The sequence below is a fragment of the Gossypium arboreum genome, chromosome 7, assembly GCF_025698485.1.
Source record: "Gossypium arboreum isolate Shixiya-1 chromosome 7, ASM2569848v2, whole genome shotgun sequence".
Classification (NCBI taxonomy): domain Eukaryota; kingdom Viridiplantae; phylum Streptophyta; class Magnoliopsida; order Malvales; family Malvaceae; genus Gossypium; species Gossypium arboreum.
The window spans coordinates 94,051,200-94,073,259 of record NC_069076.1 but is presented as its reverse complement, the minus strand read 5'-3'; the positions used below and the strand labels follow the sequence as shown (position 1 = coordinate 94,073,259).

The window sequence follows — 22,060 nt, the reverse complement described above, 5'->3', positions numbered from 1 at the left end:
CTTAAATGTTAGGATACATTTTAGGCTATCTAAGTACTATCATTGATTATAGAGGTCAAGGCATTATGGGATGTAAAAGTGTTGATTACTATTGCACATGCTTGTTGGGCAATTCAAGCATACGTGTTAATTAGAAAGATTTTTAGTCAGAATTTATCAATAAGTATTAGGGTAGTGATAAAAATATTATACTCTCAATAAAAATTTAGATTCAAAATTTAAAAATAATATTATTGAAAAAATAATTATGAATTTAAAATATAATAATAATCTTTATAAATTTTAAAACCAACATAAAAAATATTTTGGTAATACCAAAAAATGGTGCAAGAAATGTCGGTATAACTTTACTCAGAATAGACAAAAGTGGATGTTACTAGGGAGATTAATAATGGCAAATGATAGCTCCACAAATAGGTTGCATCAAACTTGAGTGTGATGCTGCATTCAATGAGTTTAGTTTTACTTGGGGAGATTTTATTTGAAAGTTTTAATAGGAAGGCAAAAGCAGTTGCAGATTAAGTTATTGGGTAATTCAACAGAGGATGTGCTTTTTAACTCAGGAAGGCATCAAGAGGGTAGGTAAGGGCTTGCCCCATAATAGTAAATTATTATTTTAGTTTGTTAAAGTTTTTAAAATTATAAGTTAAGTTTAATAGTAAAAATATACTTTGCCCATTTAAAGATAATTTTTTAATTTAATCCCTTTAAAATTCTAACATAATAAGCATATACAAAGATAAAATTGTACTTTCAATCTTTTAAAATTTTATAATTTAATTTTGACCCTCTTAAAAATAAACTTCTGACTTCATCTCTATTTTTAACTGCATTAGTCCGCCCAGATTCTCTCTAATAAATATTCTTAATAAGAATGAGTTACTTGCACCACATGTATAGGTTTTTGGATTTTTTAAGATTATGAGTTTCATTTGTCGATAATCTTTACCCATAGTTAAAGAGTCTTGTTTTATTATCTATATGTTATTTGAAACTTTGGTGCGTATTGATGTCTTGTTGATGTGTAATGAAATGAATATTATTTTCTTGCCCAACCAAAAATAATAATTATCATTGATTGTATCAAATATTATATTGGATCTAATAATAAAAATTCTATGTTTAATAAATACGGTTTTAAGTTTAAATTTTGTAAATAAAAATGTTTTCCTTATTTAAAATTCAATTTAACTCAATTTTAAAATTAGTCAAAATATAATATAATAAAAATATATATACATTGAAATGCAAACCATTTTAATACTTCATAACCTTAAAATGTGCCAATACATTTATTTATCCAAAAGAAAGAAGACAGTAACTTAATGAATTAGAATTTTAAAGTTCTTACAGATTATGGTTTTGAGGAAAGAAACGTGTATTTTTAGAATAGGCAAAGGCATAAATGATGTGATGATGGTACAATTATGAGATATAATATTACTTTTAGGCTCATGTTAGGTAGATAGGTGTGTAGAACCCGGGGTTAACTGTTTGAGCCAGTCAATATCGGATTGGTGGTGTAACGTATTTTATTAGAATTGGTATCGATTGATATCAATTTATTCTAATCCATAATTTTAGATTTATCGATATTTAAGAAATATTTAATATTTATAAATAAATATAAATTTTATTTTAATGAATAATTTTATATTTGAAATTTTAATTTAATTTAATTTTTACAAACTAATAACATAATTATCGATATATCATTTTATATTTATATATTGTATATATAAATAATTATATTTATTTAATATAAAATAAATCCATTTATTTATTTTTTAAATATATATAATTAAATCAAAATTAAAATTTTAAATATACATTTAAACTATAATTAAAGTTTTATGTGTATATATATTTTTAACATTAACTCTAGGACTTTTATAAGAATTGGGCCTAAGCTAGAAATCAAATTGTGTTTTAAACATCATACAGCCTAGCTTTGTCAAAAATGATCGAGTCTTTCTTCTGCATTAAAAACAAAAGGTCACTAAACCACTCCTTAAGACTTTCTTTTATGATGGCCATTACTTTTCTACCAGTTTAGGTTCACGAAGCTTCCCTCTCCACCAAACGCTCCCAAACCTCTTCCATCGGATTCTATCGTCTTCGACACTGCTCTGGACAACCATTTATCTAGGTAAGTCATTCATTGTCTCTTCAGTCCTTCTTTTACTAGTGCATGCCTTGCTTCATTTCCTGGTTTAGGGACTTTTCTAAAACAACAATCTTCGAAACTCTTGCTTAACTCTTTTATGTCTAAAATGTATGCCCTGAGCATTGATTTGTCCTCCTTGTTATTTTGAACTTTTTTTATGATACTGAGAGCGTCGCATTCGATCTCTACTTGTCGGAATCCCCTTTCTATTCCCCACTGGATAGCCTGTAATAGGCCAGCGCTTCTACCGCGAAAGGCGTGGCCACTCAATTATTCATTAGAAAAATCCCCCTTGAGTCCCTACCTACAATACTCGAACCTGATTTTTGCCTCTGGTTATCGAAAGCTCCATCAAAGTTTATTTTAACTGTGTTCCCTTCCTATGGTCGCCATCACTCCTCAATTCGTTGGCCAAGTAAGATAGCATTAGCCCTTTCCCATTCCCCTAAGTATTTTTGGATAAACCGCATAGTTTCCAGTACTGTCTGATGGAGTCCTTCATGCAACGCCTTATTTTGGTCGGACCAGATAGCCCATATGCTACAGAAAAGGGTCTTTTTTGTGAGTTTGTTAGCCTAGTAAGCATTTTCTCCAACCACTGTTGGAAATTCCTGTTTTTTTCTTCATCGGTTCCCTGAACATGCATCAAATTTCTTAAATTACAGGATAGTCCCTAAAGACGTGCTCTAAAGATTCTGAGCCATTCTTGCACTAAAGGTAGAGAGCAAAATTACTCACCCATTTGAAATGTAGATTAAAAAGTAGGGATGTAGTTGTTGTAGACTTTTCAGTTTGTAATTTTCACTTTCCCAGGCAAATCTGTTTGCCATAGGCTTTTGTAAAAAAAAAATCCTGTAATTTCTGAAGCATTTGTAATTAGACTTAAATCTTCCTTTACTAACCTCCTGTAACCTCTTCTCACCATGTAACCCCCCGTTGGTTCACCGCTCCATGCTCTACAATCGTATTATGGGTACCTCACCAAAGGGATATTCAGAATTGTTTCAGCCTCTCCTTGAGCAAATAAACTGGTAATAATCCCTTCCTTCCACTGCCTTAGATTTGCGTCTATTAGTTATGCCACTTTGTCAATACTATGATTTTGGACTGGCTCTTGAATTTTGTGATTTTTCAAACTAGGAACCCAAGCATCTTGCCATATCAAAATATTGTCCCCTCTACCAACCCTCCAGACCGTCTCTTCCATCAACAATTTCTTCGCTGCCCACACATTCCTCCAGGTATTCAAATGGTAATTGCTTAACTCTAATTGCTTAAAGTTTGTGTTTGGGAAATATTGGCTTTCAATGTTCTTTCTAACAAAGATTTGGGATAGTCCATTAATCTCCGTCCCTGTTTTGCTAGAAGGGCTAAATTGAATTTGAAATTTTTTTGAAACCCCATACCCCGATCCTCTTTTCCAATGCATAGTATTTTCCAACTGCACCAATGAATTCCTCTTTTTCCTTTCTACTTCTGCCAGCAAAATCTACTAATAATTTGTTTCATCTCATTGCATAATGAAATTGGCAGCAAAAAACATGACATAACATAGGTGGGAATTGATTGCAAAACACTCTTAAAAAAAAAAACTTGTTTTCCTCCCTGTGATAATGTTTAAACATTCCAGTTATTAACTCACTCAGCCACCCTTTCTTTCAAGCCTTGGAAACTCCTACGATTATGCTTTCCATATAACACCCCGAACCTGGCCCAGACGTTATGGCCGAATCCGGTGTGTCACATCGAAGTATTTTTCGAAAATAGGACTTCTCCCTATTAAATCAAAATTAAGTTAAAACCCTTTTAATTTTTATTGCATGAGAATAATTCGACAAATTAAGTTGTTCCTATTTGAAATCTATTTGTCAAAACGATTGCCATATTTATCTCTATTGATTCCTTAGACTGAATAAAATCGCGGAAGCTTGTAAAGACCTTGTAGTTTAAAATGTGAGTTTTCCTTGAAAACAGTTATTGTTTTGAAAACTCATCCTTTCCTAGTCTAGCAGTTTAAGGTAAGAAATCAAAGCCTTTAAAGTTAAAATCACAAATGGTCTTATTACATAACCAAAAACCCAATATGAAATTTTGATAGATAAGTTCAAAGGTAGAAAATCGACAGTCGTGTGGCTACCTCCGAGTCCCTCGCAGCGCCAAATCGTCTAAGGCTGGGGATTACCTACGCAGTTAAAAGAAAAGGTGAGTTTATGAAAACTCAGTGTGTAATCCCTTATCATCGGACAATAAATGTAATGCAAGAATGATGCGGGCCTTAGCCCTATACAAGATGTAGTCGGGCCTTAGCCATATCTGATAAAGATGGGCCTAAGCCTAATTCAGTATCAGTACATTGCAGTCATATAACCCACCTCAATCCAACCAACACACCACCCGTACCAACCAACACACCATGTGAGGATTAAATCGGCCCACCCAGCCAATACACTAATGTCGCAGCGAAGCTGCTAACAGTAACGCAACAATGCTACTAATAACAGTAAATGTGGCAAAGCCACCAAAGCAGTAACTACGTGGCAAAGCCACTAATACAGTACTTCCTCCAAATCAGAAACCCAATCTCATGCAGTATGTCGTGTCATAAATAATACATGTATGCAGTATGTCATACTCAAAACCAGTCATATAAATGTCATACACACATCAATTAACCTACCACTAGGGATACAATGGTCATTGCGCCGATTAGGGGTAAAATAGTAATTTTACCCTTTAAGTGTATTTTGGCCATTTTGGTTATTTTGAGGTCTGGGCATAGATAACGACCTCTCCGAAGGTCTATAGTCACTTCGAGCGTCACAGATAGCCTAAATGGTCATAACAGTGTAAATGGGCCCAAGACCCATTACTCGGCCCAACTGGGCCACACGTTCCTGTAACCCATTTAGCCCAAAGTCAATTATGACTATGTGACCTACATAGCCCAGTCCAATATTTAACACTTATCGTAGATTTAATTTGTATAGGGCCTACGAGCCCATTGGGCCCACACAACCCATTTCAGCCCAACGTGGCCTATAACAGCCTAAGTCTATGGAAAAGCTCGTGGTGGCCTTTACTGTCTACCGCCCATGATTTGTGGGCTCGATTTACCCCATGAGCGATCTCACGCTCATGGGGCCTCAAATGTCGAAGTTTCAGGATTTTGGCTTTTCGGCTTTTGCTGATTCACAATCACATAAGGGTATGGATCCACACCTTTTCAGCTTTCGACAATACAGAATAGTGTATGGTTACACACCTTTTCATGAAAGCCTACAAACACCCCTTGAGCACCAACCTACAAGCATCGAGATACTACGTTACTCACTTTTCAAAGACAATACTCAACTTATAACAAAACCAACCTATCACCATATATTACCTTGATCGAATGAGAAGAGGTTTCCCACTTGAATTGATACCCAAGACTAGCAGCGATTTCCTCTTCTCCAAAACCCTATATTCCCAAACACCATTAACGGACTACAGTATACAGGCAAGTGATGAAGTAAGGGCACAGTCACTTACCGAGATTAAAAGAGAATTAATCGACTAAGGCACTTCCAGCGCACAAGAGTGTAATATTCGGCCTAACACCACTAGAATATTTGAGAAAGGAACAAAAGGAATAACATTTGGTCAGAGGAAGTAAAGAAGAAGAGAATAGAAAATAAGTGAAAGATAAAGGAGAAGGGGATGGATTCGGCCTAGATTGAGACAAGGGAGGAAGAAAGGAAATGATCAATAGAACTCAAAGAATGAAATAGGAAAGGTTCAGCTATAGAGAGGCAAACTGATAGCACTATGGAAAAAAAAAAAGAAATGAAAGGTTAGAGGAGAAAAGTAATGTGATTCGGCAAAAAGTAGAAGAAAAGAAATTGAGAATAGGGATTTCAACACTAAGAACTTACACTAATCAAATCCCGAAAGAGCATGAAAGGTAACTTGCGAAATCAGCACTAGGGAGAAAAGAAGCCAGAAACGCAGAAAATAACAAAAACCTAAAATGATAGAGAGGAAATTCGGCACCCATTCACTCACCAATTGCCAAAAATGCACACAAAGGGACCCCTAGCCGAATTTGCATACTCCAAATCCCCCAATAGGCTACAACTCTCCCTAATTTGAATTCTTTGACTTTCTCTTAAAATCTCTCCCTTTATCCCTCCTTGATTTACTCCTTGAATCACTCCCCATCACTCTCTACAACTCCATCAGAATTTCACTATAACATAACCACTGGCCGAAACCAACTGCAAAATAAATACCCTAATTGTGCTGCTCCACGCTCAAACCTCAGACCTTGAACACCATTCCACACGCCACTACCATTGAGCCACAGGCTCTTTTTGTGACATCAATCAGTTGTAATAAAAAATAAGCCCTATATACCAATATCCAGATTCACTTAAGAGCAAAAATTAAAATTTCTGTAAAAGCCAAGACTTAAACCCAGGCTTCTCAGACACTCCCTAACTCACCCAAATCATCTAACCACTCAATCAAACATACAATTTTGTTAGATAACACAAAATTACAAACCCCCTATTTTTGGGGCGTTACAACTTTACCCCATTAAAATAAATTTCGGCCTTGAAATTTACCTGGTCAAAAAATGTGAGGGTATTGTTGTCGCAACACCTCCTCAAGCTCCCACGTGGCTTCCTCTGAACCGTGATTACGCCAAAGCACCTTGACCAATGGGATAGATTTCCTCCTTAATACTTTAACATCACGACCCAGTATCTGCAGCGATTCTTCCTCGAAGGTCAGATTAGGCCTAACCTCTATCTCCTTCACAGGTACAACATGTGTAGGATCAGAGCGGTATCTCCTCAGCATAGAAACGTGAAATACATCATGAATCTTATCAAATTTTGAAGGCAACTCCAGCTGATAGGCAACTGGTCCCACATGTTTCAACACTCGATAAGACCCAATAAATCTAGGGCTAAGCTTGCATTTCCGCCCAAATCTAAAAATTTTCTTCTACAGTAAGACTTTCAAAAAACATAATCCCCCACAGAGAACTCGATATCCTTACGCTTCAAGTCTGCATATGACTTCTGCCTATCAGATGCTTCCTTTAACCGATCTCGAATCAACTTTACCTTTTCTTCAGTATCAAAAACTAACTCTGGCCCCAGAACTTACCGCTCACCAAGTTCTGTCCAACAGGTAGAAGTACGACACTTATGACTATATAATGCCTCGTACAGTGCCATCTGAATACTGGACTGATAACTGTTGTTATAAACGAACTCTACCAACAATAAGTAATCTTCCCAACTGCCTTGAAAATCAATTACATAGCATCTTAACATCTCTTCTAGTATTTGAATCACCCTCTCTGACTGACCATCTGATTGAGGATGGAACGCAGTACTGAAGTCCAACCTTGTACCTAAAGCTTCGTGTAACTTCTTCCAAAACTGAGATGTAAATCTAGGATCTCTGTCAGATATGTTAGAAACTGATACTCCGTGCAGTTTCACAATCTCAACCACATACAACTTGGCCAATTTCTGCAGCTAATAATTAGTGTGGACCGGAATGAAGTGGACAGATTTGGTCAATCGATCTACTATAACCCATACCGAATCTTTCTTAGTCGGTGTTAAGGGTAGCCCACTTACAAAACCCATGGTTACCCTCTCCCACTTCTAGAGTGGAATCTTTACTGGCTGCAGTAACCCAGAAGGTAGTTGATGCTTAGCCTTAACTTGTTGGGAAGTCAGGCATTTACTCACTTATTCGGTAACTTCGCGTTTCAATCCAGGCCACCAATATAGCTTACGAAGATCTCGGTATAACTTGTTTCCGCAAAGATGCATACCATATGGACTACTATGCACCTCCTGCAGTATAGATTGCCTCAAATCAGAATCCCTCGGTATACAAACTCTTTCACGAAAACATAGTACTCCCTCACTATTCAGCCCAAAATCTGTAGTCTCTTGATTCTCAACTAATCGGAAACAAGGAACCAATGACTCATTCAACAACTGTTTCTCCTTAATTTAATCAGTCCAGATCGGTCTCATTTGAAGCTCAGCTAACAAGCTACCATCATCAAACATGCTGAGACGAGCAAACATTGTTTTCAAATCAGATACAACCCTATGGCTTAGTGCGTCAGCTACCACATTAGCCTTACCAGAGTGGTACTCAATTGAAAAATCATAATCCTTAAGCAACTCTATCCACCTTCGTTGCCTAAGGTTCAACCCCTTCTGAGTAATAAGGTACTTGAGGCTTTTATAATCTGTGTAAATAGTAGAGTTCTCACCGTATAAGTAATGCCTCCAAATCTTCAGTGAAAAAACCACTGCAGCTAACTCCAAGTCGTTAGTGGGGTAATTTACCTCGTGAGGCTTAAATTGACGAGACGCGTAAGCAACCACCTTACCCTCTTGCATCGACACACAACCCAATCTAATGTACGACGCATCACTGTAGATAGTGAATTCCTTCTCAGACTCTGGTTGTTTTAAAACAGGGGCCTCAATTAAAACTTTATTTAGTTCTCAAAACTCTCTTGCTGATTATCAGTCTAATTAAACGGTACCTCTTTACGCAGTAACTTAGTCAACGGTGCAGCAATCAATAAAAACCCCTCAACAAAATGTCTGTAATACCCAGCCAAACCCAAAAAGTTTTGAATATCAGATACCGTCTTTGGTGGTTTTCAATCCAATACGGCTTCAATTTTTTGAGGATCAAACCTAATCCCTTCAGTAGATACCACGTGAGCCAGAAACGTCACTTCTCGCAGCCAGAACTCACACTTGCTAAACTTTGCATAAAGCTGTTTTTCTTTCAAAATCTGCAAAACAATTCGAAGATGTGCATCATGATCCACCTCGGTTCTTAAATACACCAGGATGTCGTCTATAAACACAACTACGAACCGATCCAAATAAAGTTGAAATACTCGGTTCATCAAATCCATGAAAGTTGTTAGTGCATTCATCAACCCAAACGGCATCACTAGAAACTCGTAGTGACCATAACGAGTCCTAAACGCGGTCTTATATACATCAGCATCCTTAACCTTTAGCTGATGGTACCCAGATCGAAGATATATCTTAGAGAAAACTGAAGCTCTTCGTAGCTAATCAAACAGATCATCTATCTTCAGTAAAGGGTACTTATTCTTGATAGTCAGTTTATTCAATTACCGATAATTGATGCACATGCACATAGATCCATCCTTATTCTTCATGAACAACACTGGCTCTCCTTATGGAGACACACTCTGTCGAATGAATCTTCGGTCTAGTAGCTCTTGGATTTGGGCCTTTAACTCCACCAGCTCTTTCGGTGTCATTCTATAAGGGGCGATGGACATTGGAGCTGTTCCAAGTAAGAGTTCAATACCGAATTCGACCTCACGGTTTGGAGGCAACCCAGGAAGCTCTTCAGGAAATACATCTGGAAACTCCTTAACAGTTCTAACATCTCTAACAGAAGGACTTTTAAAATTAAAAATGCTGACAAAAGCTAAAAATGTCTCGCAGCCCTTGCGAACCAATTTCTCGGCCCTGAACACTGATATTACGTTAGACAGATAATCTCTTTGCTCCCCTATCACAGTCATCTCCTCATCTTCAATAGACTTCAACACCATACGCTTAGCAACGTAATCCAATTTCGCACAGTGTTTCACTAGCCAATCCATGCCCAATATAATATCGAATTTTCCAAACAGCAGTTCCATCAAAATCTGCCGGAAAGATAACCTCTTGGACCTCTAAGGACACGTCTCTGTACAATTTATTCACCCTAACTGACTGTCCTAGTGGACTCAACACAGTCATCTCACTAATAGTATTTTCAAACTGAATACTCAGCGTCTCAGACACAGTGCATGCAATATATGAGTGTGCAGATCCAATGTCAATTAAAGCAGTGTATGGTACATTATAAATTAAGAACGTACCGGTTATGACGTCAGAGGCATCACTATCCTCTCGAGGACGAGCAGCATAAACCAAGGCTGGCTGTCTCGCCTCAGCGCTACCAGCACTTCTGTCCGGTACTCCATGACCTCGTCCCAAACCATTTCCACCCCTAGCTTGCCAACGGCCTCTCGATGGCTGCTGACCACCTCTCCCTAGCTGAACATGGCCCTGACCTGCAGCTTGCATCTGAAAAGACCTCTGAGTATAATTTTTAACCTGATGATCCATGGACCCGCACCGGAAGCACACTTCAGTTCATTTCCAACACTCACCCTGGTGAGCTCTTCCACAATCAGCGCAAGGCTGCGGTCTTACAGCAATAACAGGAACTACTCGGATTGACCCATCAAATTTAGCCTTCTTTATAGGCCTTCCAGAAGAACCTGAGGGTCCAAAATCCTTCTTATTTCTGCCCCTACCTTTCTTATGGTTCTGGCGCTCAGAGCGTTTCACATCCTCAATAATTTTCACCTTTTTTACAAGGATAACAAAGTCTCACTCCCTCTGTAGAGCTATCAGCACACGTAACTCATCCCGGAGGCCATCTTCGAATCGCGCACAGCATTCATACTCAGTTGCGACAATTTCGCGAGCATACTGACTCAACCATAAAAATTTTGCCTCGTACTCTGCCACCGTCTTATTCCCTTGGGTCAAGTTTAGAAATTCTTTCCTTCAGGCGTCCACATAACTTGCACCCACATACTTCCCTGAAAAGGCTGCTTTGAAGAAATCTCATGTCAAACGGTCGACTTGCGTACCCTTTCTCACAGTGAGCCACCATTGGTCGTCCTCATCTCACAGTAAAGACACTGCTCCTTTTAATTTTTTGTCCACAGTACAGTCAAAGTCGTCCTTTATCTGTTCGGTTGCCTCCAACCAATGTTCTGCCACATTTGGGGCTACACCAGAAACACCTCTAAAGATTTCCGCTCCATTAGACCGGACTCGCTCAAAAATTAACCCTCAGCCCACTGATTTAGTACTCGCTCCAGCAACCCTTTTAAGAACACGTAGCATTTGCTTGGGATAGAGCATCATCCCCAGCTACTCGGTCATGAGACCCTGTCTCAATTACTAGTGAGGCTGGTGCCTCCCTAGCAGACATGTGACTCGATGCTGAAGACCTAGCTCTAGCACTTCCTCGGCCTCTACCGCGGCCTCGTGTACCCCTTCCGCGAGTACATCTTGTGCTCATTTCGATAATGAATTATCTATTTAAAAGTCTTATGTATCAGTTTATAATTTTAGTAATTACGAACAATGTGTTATGAACGGCAGTAATTGGGTTTTTTCCCACAAAACAAAATCTTACTATAGTTTTCAATCTTCTATAGTCTCAACCTACTCTAACTAAAGAGTATCAGTGTAGCCCTAATACCTATAATAGTCCCTCAGTAATACATTTCAGTCTATAACAATAAATAGTGTCAGAAAACTTACAAATTTGGTGCCAGAGACTCGGTGTGCCACATTTCCAATCAAAACGTTAAAAATTAATTTTTTCAAAAACCCACTCCACAGTCGAGTTTTACAAACTTGGCTCTGATACCACTGTCGAGTTTTACAAACCTGGCTCTGATACCACTAAATGTAACACTCTGAACCCGGCTCAGACGTTATGGCAAAATCCAGTGTGTCACATCGAAGTGTTTTTTAAAAATAAGACTTATCCCTAACTAATCAAAATTAAGTTAAAACCCTTTCAATTTTTATTGCATGAGAATAATTCGGCAAATTAAGTTGTTCCTATTTGAAATCTATTTGTCAAAACGATTGCCATATTTATCTCTGTTGATTCCTTAGACTGAATCAAATCGCAGAAGTTTGTAAAGACCTTGCAGTTTAAAATGTGAGTTTTCCTTGAAAACAATTATTATTTTGAAAACTCATCTTTTCCTAGTCTAGCAGTTTAAGGTAAGAAATCAAAGCCCAAATTAAATTTAAAACCACAAATGGTCTTATTACATAACTAAATAAAATCCAGCCCAGACGTTATGGCCAAATTCGACGTGTCACATCGAAGTATTTTTCGAAAATAGGACTTATCCCTAATAAATCGAAATTAAGTTAAAACCCTTTTAATTTTTATTGCATGAGAATAATTCGACAAATTAAGTTGTTCCTATTTGAAATATATTTGTCAAAACGATTGCCATATTTATCTCTGTTGATTCCTTAGATTGAATAAAATCACAGAAGCTTGTAAAGTCCTTGCAGTTTAAAATGTGAGTTTTCCTTGAAAACAGTTATTGTTTTGAACCCTCATCCTTTCCTAGTCTAGCAGTTTAAGGTAAGAAATCAAAGCCTTTAAAGTTAAAATCACAAATGGTCTTATTACATAACCAAAAACCCAATATGAAATTTTGATAGATAAGTTCAAAGGTAGAAAATCGACAGTTGTGTGGCCATCTCTGACTTCCTCGTAGCGCCAAATCGTCTAAGGCTGGGGATTACCTATGCAGTTAAAAGAAAGGGTGAGTTTACGAAAACTCAGTGTGTAATCCTTTATCAGCCAGACAATAAACAGAATGCAGTAACAGTCTCGGCCTTAGCCCTATACAGTAACAGTCTGGGCCTTAGCCCTATATAGTAACAGTGTGGGCCTAAGCCCAATTCAATATCAATACATTGCAGTCATATAACCCACCTCAATCCAACCAACACACCACCCGTACCAACCAACACACCATGTGAGGATTAAATCGACCCACCCAGCCAATACACTAATGTCGCAGCGAAGTTGCTAACAGTAACGCAACAATGCTGCTAATAACAAGTAAACATGGTAACTACGTGGTAAAGCCATTAATACAGTACTTCTTCCAAATCAGAAATCCAACCCCATGCAGTTTGTCATGTCATAAATAATACGTGTGTGCAGTATGTCATACTCAAAACCAGTCATATAAATGTCATATACACATCAATTAACCTACCACTAGGGGTACAATGGTCATTGCGTTGATTAAGGGTAAAATAGTAATTTTACCCTTTAGGGGTATTTTGGTCATTTTATCTATTTTGGGGTCTCGGTAAAGATTACGACCTCTTTGAAGGTTTATAATTTCTTTTAGCGTCACAGATAACCTAAATGGTCATAACGGTGTAAATGGGCCCAAGGTTCATTACTCGGCCCAAGTGGGCCCACACGCTCGTGTGGCCCATTTAACCCAAAGTTAATTACGGCTATGTGACCTACATAGCCCAGTCCAATATTTAACACTTATCATGGATTTAATCTATATAGGGCCCACGAGCCCTTTAAGCCCATACGGCCTATTTCGGCCCAACATGGCCTATAACGGCCCAAGTCCACAAAAAAGATTGTGGTGGCCTTTATAGTCTATTGCCCATGATTTGTGGGCTTGGTTTACCCCACGAGCGATCGCACGCTCGTAAGGCCTCAAATGCAGAAGTTTTGGCATTTCGGCTTTTGCAGATTCACAGTCAGATAAGGGTGTGGATACACACCTTTTCGGCTTTTGACAATACAGAATGGTGTATGGTTACACACCTTTTCATGAAAGCCTACGAACACCCCTTGAGCACCAACCTATAAGTATCGAGATACTACATTGCTCACTTCCCAAAGACAATACTCAACTTATAACAAAACCAACCTATCACCATATATTACCTTGATCGAACGAGAAAATGTTTCCCACTTGAATTGATACCCAGTACTAGCAGCGATTTCCTCTTCTCCAAAATCCTGTATTCCCAAACACTATTAACGGACTACAGTATACATACAAGTGATGAAGGGCACAGTCACTTACCGAGATTAAAAGAGAACTAATCGACCAAGGCACTTCCAGCGCACAAGAGTGTAATATTCAGCCTAACACCACTAGAATATTTGAGAAAGGAACAAGGGGAATAGCATTTGGTCAGAGGAAGTAAAGAAGAAGAGAATAGAAAATAAGTGAAAGATAAATGAGAAGGGGATGGATTCGGCCTAGATTGAGACAAGGGAGGAAGAACGGAAATGATCAATAGAACTCAAAGAATGAAACAGGAAAGGTTCAGCTATAGAGAGGCAAACCGATAGCACTATGGAAAAAAAAGGAACTGAAAGGTTAGAGGAGAAAAGTAATGTTATTTGAAAAAAAGTAGAAGCAAAGAAATTGAGAATAGGGATTTCGACACTAAGAACTTACACTAATCAAATCCTAAAAGAGCACGAAAGGTAACTTGCGAAATCGGCACTAGGGAGAAAAGAAGCCAGAAACACCAAAAATAACAAAAACCTGAAATGACAGAGAGGAAATTCGACACCCATTCACTCACCAATTGCCGAAAATGCACACAAAGGGACCCCTAGCTGAATTTGCATACTCTAAATCCCTCAATCGGCTACAGCTCTCCCTAATTTGAATTCCTTGACTTTCTTCTAAAATCTCTCCCCTTATCTCTCATTGATTTACTCCTTGAATCACTTATCATCACTCTCCACAACTCTTCCATCAGAATTTCACTGTAATACAACCACTGGCCAAAACCAACTGCAAAATAAATACCCCAATTGTACTGCTCCACACTCGAACCTCAGACCTTGAACACCATTCCACACGCCACTACCACTGAGCCACAGGCTCTTTTTGTGACATCAATCAGTCGTAATAAAAAATAAGCCCTACATACCAACATCCAGATTCACTTAAGAGCAAAAATTAAAATTTCTGCAAAAGCCAAGACTTGAACCTAGGCTTCTCAGACACTCCCTAACTCACCCAAATCATCTAACCACTCAATCAAACATACAGTTTTATCATATAATACAAAATTACAAACCACTTATTTTTTAAACGTTACATTCCAACTATGTTTGGCAGTCCCAAATATTTCTCTGGATTCGATAAGCATCTCACCCTTAGTATTTGCGTGACTTGTTCCTTTACCTGTGTTGAACTATTTGAACTAGAAAATAGAGTAAATTTATCGTAATTAATACTTTTTCTCGACAAGTTTTCATATTGCGCTAGGATTCCTTTTCGCTGATTTGCCCTTCTTTCCGTTGCTTTCCCAAATAAAATACAATCATTTGCAAAAATAAGATGAGTAACCACTAAACCCCTCCTGCTTTCCTTCACCCCCTTTATTCTCTTCTCCCTTTTTTCCATTTTCATTAGCATCAAAAGTCCCTCTCCGCATATCAGAAACAAGTAAGAACTAAGCGAGTCCCCCTGTAGGCTTAAAACTTCCCCCTCTTTCCCTATTTATGTATATTGAATATGAAACAGAGTTAATACACTTTGATATAAAATCCACCCATCTTCTGTCAAAGCCTATCTTCAGCATGACCTCACTCAAAAACCCTATTGCACCTTATCATATGCCTTGCTCATATCAAGTTTAAAAGCAAAGGCTCATTTCCTATCCATTCTCTTATGTTTCAACATATTCAAAATCTCATAGGCCAATAACATATTGTCAGTTATCATTCTCCCATGAACAAAAGCACTTTGTGCTTCATTAATACAATTGTCAAGTACCTTTCAGAAACGATTCGTTATTGCTTTTGGGATAATCTTATATTGAACAGAATGTAAACTAATGGTTCTGAAATCTTTCAAATTAGTTGTATGAGAAATCTTTGGAATTAAAACAATAATAGTCAAATTTATACCTTCCAAAGAGCTCCCTTTGTTTAGAGCATTGAGGAAAAATTCTTCCACTTCCTTGCTGATAATATGCCAGAATTTTTGAAAGAAGAGTTCCGAAAAACCATCCTCCCCAGCTGCCTTTAAAGGGGCCATATTTTTTAACACAGCTTGGATTTCTTCAATTTTGTAAGCTCCCAACAAATCTTGATTCATATCTTTCATTATACATCTGTTTACTCCTTTCAAACAACCTTCCAAGATCCCCTCCTCTCTTACCGTAAATAAATTTGAGAAATTCTCTTTCGTAATTTTAGCCATCTCATTTTTATATGCTGTTACTGATCCATCCTCTCTTTTAAGCTCCATAATTAATTAATTCTTCGCCTTTGTGAAGCAACTCTATAGAAGAAAGTTGTATTCTGATCATCATTCTTTAACCAATTTGCTCTCGCCCTTTAGTCCTAATATAATTCTTATTTTTCTATCTCCATATTAAGTTCCAACTTTGCTTCAACTAAGTCACCAATCATCTCATCCGTTCATTTCATCTCGTTAAGATCTTCACCCTTTCCTCTAGAGTCTTTATTCTGCCGCCTTTTTACTTTTTCATTCTCCACGTCCATTATAGCAAACCATCGCCAAGATCCCTAAGATGATCTAAAACCTCTTTATCACTAACATTCCAAAGCCTCTGAATTTCCTCTTCGCACGAGTCTTCTAGTAGCCACCACTGTTCAAATCGAAACCTTTGTATTTTAGGGTATTGGATATTAACATTTTTTTCTATCAACATTGGGCAATGATCTAAAAATGAATGCCCTAGATGCTTGATTTTATAATTAAGGAAAGACGTCCACCAATCCATGTTTTCCACAAAACGATCTAGTCATTCCCTAATATTTTTATTTTCAAAATTTCCATTTTCCCATGTAATTCACACTCTAGTAAATCTCAAATCTTTCAACTAACATTGTTCCAAAGTTTCCCTAAAATTTTCCATTCTCCCTTCCTCCCTAACCACCTCTCCTCTCTTTTCAAAAGAATATAGTATCTCATTAAAGTCCCCTATAGCCAACCATGGTAAACTGCAATCACGCCCTAAAGTTTTTAACAACTCCCAAGTTATTTTTTTTAGTCGAACATCAGGGAACCCATAAAACCCTATAAATCTCCATTTTTTGTGAAGATCCTCCTCTTCAATTTCCACATTAATATGGTTGATCGAGAAACTCCTTAGGCTTATTTTAACTCCCTTATTCCATCCTAAACTCAATTTACCCCTGTACCCTCAATCAATACATCAATACCATTATGAAAACCACATTGATGTCGACCACATTCTATCCTCCTAAAATTTAGCTTAATCTCCATCAAGAAGACCATATGGGGACAATTGGTCTTTTGCACATGCTGAAACCTTCTTCTAGTCCAAGGATTCCCTAATCCTCAGACATTCCAGGTAAAAGTTTTCATTTGCTGGCAGTTAGCCTGCCTCATGGCAACTGCCAATCTTTTTTGTTGTGTAACACCCCTTGCCCGGCTCGATCGCCGGACCCAAGTAATAAGATGCTACGACAAAATTGAATAATCGACAAATACCTTACTAAACAAAAACTTGATTATTTATCATAAAATCATATATAATTGAACATATTAAAAATTTTGAATTCTACAAGGACCTAATTTTGAAATTCGGGCATAGAGTAAGATTGAATTGTAAAATTTTAAGGTTTAAAATTCTATATTAAAAATCCACAGTTGGTATTGATACCAAATCAATACCTTACTAAAAATCGATACCAAAATTCAATTATGTTTCTTTGCAAAACAAAGGTATCGATAATTATTTTATGGTATCGATATTTTATGAAAAAGTATCGATACTTAAATAAAAATTGATACCATTTTTGGCATTCTATTTGCTTAAAATTATTCATAAAAGCAAGTATCGTTACCAATGCCAAAAATATCGATACCTGGATTCAGGAATGGTAAAAACTATATTCAAAAGGTTAATTTCATTCCCAAATTCACATAAACTCAAATGGTAATCCTAGATATATTTTTAATGCATAACTCAATTCAAAATCACCAATTTCATGTCAAAAACACCATTTAAATCAACCAACCTAGATCACTAAACAATATGTCACAATTCAGATCTAGCTAAATACATATATATATGTATATACAACTAAACCAATAAGTCATTGATGCACCTCAACCATTTTCAATACACCAAAAAAAAACTAAAAGAACATATAAAATGCTAATTCAATTCTCACTATTGAAGATATTCATCTTCTACTACTTAAGCATCATATAACCATACCATCGTGTTATCTCATCTATCTAAACCTTAGGAATAGAAATCAACCAACCAAACAAGTCATCATCAACAAGGTCACTACCACTACATTCACACTGACATATATAAACACATAAATTTTATAACTTGCCAACCAAAACATAAAATAACCATTAAAATACAAAATGAACTTTAAAACTCAAAATACTTCTTAGGTACATGCCAAAACTAAAATAAGAGCATCACCAACACTTGAGTTTAGGATTGTCGTTGGATACTGGGTTGACGTGTGAACTGATAAGTACCTAACCTACGCGCGAAAAATAAAATTATACGTTGAGTATCTTAGTGGTATTTCTATAATCCAAACATTAAAATAAATTATAAAACATATAGATACTCAAATAAAAGCTATTTAACGCTGCTAAAACAATTCAATTCTGCAAATTCACATAGACATTATTTTAACAAGACATTTTTCCAAGGTTACTATGTAGCAAAATCAATGCACATATCATTTCGTGTAAATAAACCTACTCATGGGCTGGGTTGGGCCTCGAGTAAGGCTTTTTTTGCTCAGGCCCGGCCCAAATTCACAAAAGGACAAAAAATATGCTATTTTTTTAATGTTATTTTCTTGTTGTTTTCTCCCTATTTTGCTACCATTTCACTATTATGCTATTATTATTTTTTAGTTATTGTTTGGATATTGTATAACACTTGTTTCATTGTTAATTTTGTTATTCTTTTAGAGGCATTTGCTTGTTAAGTTGCATCTATCTTAGTGTTATTTAAGTGAACATATTTTTTAAAATTTATTTTCAATTTGTTGGGAAATATTTATTTTAATGTTTTTAGTATTTTTGATGTATTATATATATTTAAAATTTATATAAAAATTAATATGAAAAAATTAATACATGCGAGCCAAGCCAGGCCCGGGTTTTAGCATTTTTATCTGGACCGGGCTTGGGCAAAATTTTAGCCCTATTTTTCGTGCTAGGCTCGGGCCTAACAAATGGACCTAATTTTTTTCTTAGGCCTAGCCATGCCCATGAGCACCTCTACATGTAAACAATGATCATATCAACCATAGTTTCATCCATTTAGTACATAATCAACACCATTCACTAATTTAATTTCCAATATAAATTTCCTTCCATTTTATAACATTTGTTATTTCTATAACATCACCATTTCAAAGTCAGTATTTACAGTTTACCATTTCAAAGTCAGTATTTGCAGTTTACCATTTACTTCCCTATTAACACGACTCGGACTCTGATGGATATATTGATCCAACCAACACACTATTTTGACACCCAATACCTCATCAGAATAACCCTAAGCAAGTAGTCACGCCCAACACTATAATAAATTTGACACCTAGTGTCTCATCAATTAAACCGAAGCAAATTGAAACCTCGTGCCTCATTGACTCGTAGTCAAAGTAACCTTGAACTATTCCTATCATATGGCATATGGCATGCCATCTATATCTGACTTAACTCGAACAATTAATAGGGTTTTCATTTCCTAATTCAATACCAACAATGTCTCAATTTCACATTTATTAACATGTATACATTTATTTAACTTAGTAAGAACACAATTTTACAAAATCTTGCCAAAATCTTGCCAAATATTTGATAATATTGCCAAAATCTTGATATCAATCATTAATTGTGCATATTTGTCATTGAAAGATCAGATTTAGGTGAATCAGATCAAAATCGATCATGAGGAGTGTCAATTGAATCCGTGGTGAAAGGTGTGTGTTCTTTTACAGGCGAACCAGTGGTGATCGTGTGTAGGATTATTGTTACACAATCTCCCACACGAGTGTGTGGACCACACAACCATGTGCCCTAGAAACCTTAGGCTAGTTCGTGAACCACACGGCTGAGAACCTTCCACATGGTCGTGTCTCCTTTGTAGGTTAATTCTTGCATTTGCCACACAACCATGTAAACCCTTCTACATGGCCTATATCCTCCCATACGGTCTTGTATCTCCTGTTTTATAGTTTTGCCTAGAAATTTATGATATGTTCAGTTTAATATTTGTATATGCCCTGAATTATTTTTAAAGTTTTATATATGCTCAATTAAGTCTCTGATATTATGCTATTCTAAAATTTGTGATTTAATGATTGAAGTGTTACGGCTATACTGTATGTGAAGTGTATTACATGCTGTTGTTATTGTGAAACAATAAATTATTAGTGTTAATATTGTCAACACCCTATTGAATACCTATTAAAGCATTTTTACTATTTGTGTTGAACTGAATACACATTAAGCATGTTAATTGCTAGTGATGAATCAAATACATGTTAAGTATAGTTACTATTGGTGTTTATTTATTTTATTATAAAGCATGTCATATTGTATTGCATGGGGTGGGATGATATGTACAGAGGAAGAGTGGCAGTTTAATAATCTACAAACAGTGTAGTTTGTTTATAAACCAAGTGGCAGTTTTTTTATCTACAAATAGGTTGTGCACCTAAAACAAGTGACAATAATTGCAAATATGTAGTTCGATCACGAACCAAGTGGTAACTTATTTGCAAATGTTTTTATCTAAAAATACTGGTGATTTACCCACTATTTTTACAAGCCTAGTGGTAGCTTTTATCCACAATTTTTACCCACAACAAGTGGCAATTTATCTGGAAACCAGCGATTGTTTATCCACAACCCGGAGTCAAAAGGCTGGATAAGTTCTGGGGAACTCATAGTGTGGTGTATAGCGATGGGATAGGACCTTTTCTGATAAACTAAAATTGCATTGTCATTCATAAGCATATACATATAAAACTGTGAATTCTAAAGTATTATAGAGATATGCTATTCTGTTCAACCAATACTGTGAAATTGTGAATTGCTATACAAATATGTTTATCCTAAGAGAATTTAAATCTTGTATGCTTTGTCTACTGTTCCACATTGATTACCTCGAGGTTGGACACACACTGAGCTTCTTAAGCTCACCCCTCTTATCCTTTATATTTACAGATAACCCACCAAGTTATGATGCGGGCACAACATTCGGAAGGCTCAGAATCATTTTTTATATATAAGTATTTTAGACATATTTTTCTAATTCCTATTATTTTGAAACTGTATTGTTTTATTTAAATTGTGGCATAAGACTTAAGTTTAGGTTTATTTAGCATGCATGATATTTAGTTTGAATTAACTCAAAGTAATAATAAGCAAAACAAAGCCAATAATAATCAATTAACACTAAAAAACTGAATCAAAAGATCTTCAGTGTTTTAAACTCCTGAAATCAAAGAAGGTAGTATATGCTGATGAATTTGTTATATTTATATTGAATATTATGTAATTAAATAGTTAGCATTATGTAATTAAATATGAGAAATTGAGAAGATAAATTATATAAACATTTATCACATATTTTTATTTTTAAAATTTTTGTTTTATCTTTTTAAATTTTTATTTATATATATTTTAAATTTATGCTTTATCTTATTTTATATTAAAATAAAGAATAGTTTAATTAAAATATAAAGAAAGCATCATCTGTCGTTAAAAAGAAGTGTCACATATCATCAAAATAGGTCATCCACGTCAATAGAGAATTAAAGACCTTATAATATATATATATAAATACAAATTTAAGCACACTTAAAACTGTACTCTTTTAATTGTTACAATAATAATAATATCAATTAGAATATTATATTTTTAAATTTCTTAAAACTAATTTTTATAATTTCATCATTATAATTCTTATGTGAATTTAATCTTTAAACCTTAATTTTGTAACTTAAGATTATGCTTTTTTATATATTTTCATGAATGAGATAAAATGACACGTATTTGAAAGTAAGCAAAGCACCTTGCATGAATGCTAACAAACCACATGGATACAACATGGTTATAAATAATTGTCGGAACCATTCTTTTTAACACGGGAATCGACTTTGTTTGAAAGCGAAAATTAAAACGGGAGTCGCCACCGATCTTTATTAGGTGTG

At 36.0% G+C, this 22,060-nt stretch overlaps 1 long non-coding RNA gene across 2 annotated transcripts; it reads left to right on the top strand.

Moving 5' to 3' along the window:
• The first annotated feature begins 1,902 nt into the window (after nt 1–1,902).
• Nucleotides 1,903–21,339, top strand: LOC108489164 (uncharacterized). 2 transcript variants are annotated; one of them, XR_001871917.2, is made up of 4 exons: nt 1,903–2,149; nt 2,833–3,198; nt 3,308–3,408; nt 21,072–21,339. It is a non-coding gene; the product is annotated as an uncharacterized LOC108489164 (long non-coding RNA). The 2 variants fall into 2 exon arrangements; XR_001871915.2 differs by having other exon boundaries at nt 3,308–3,419.
• The last annotated feature ends 721 nt before the right edge of the window (nt 21,340–22,060 follow it).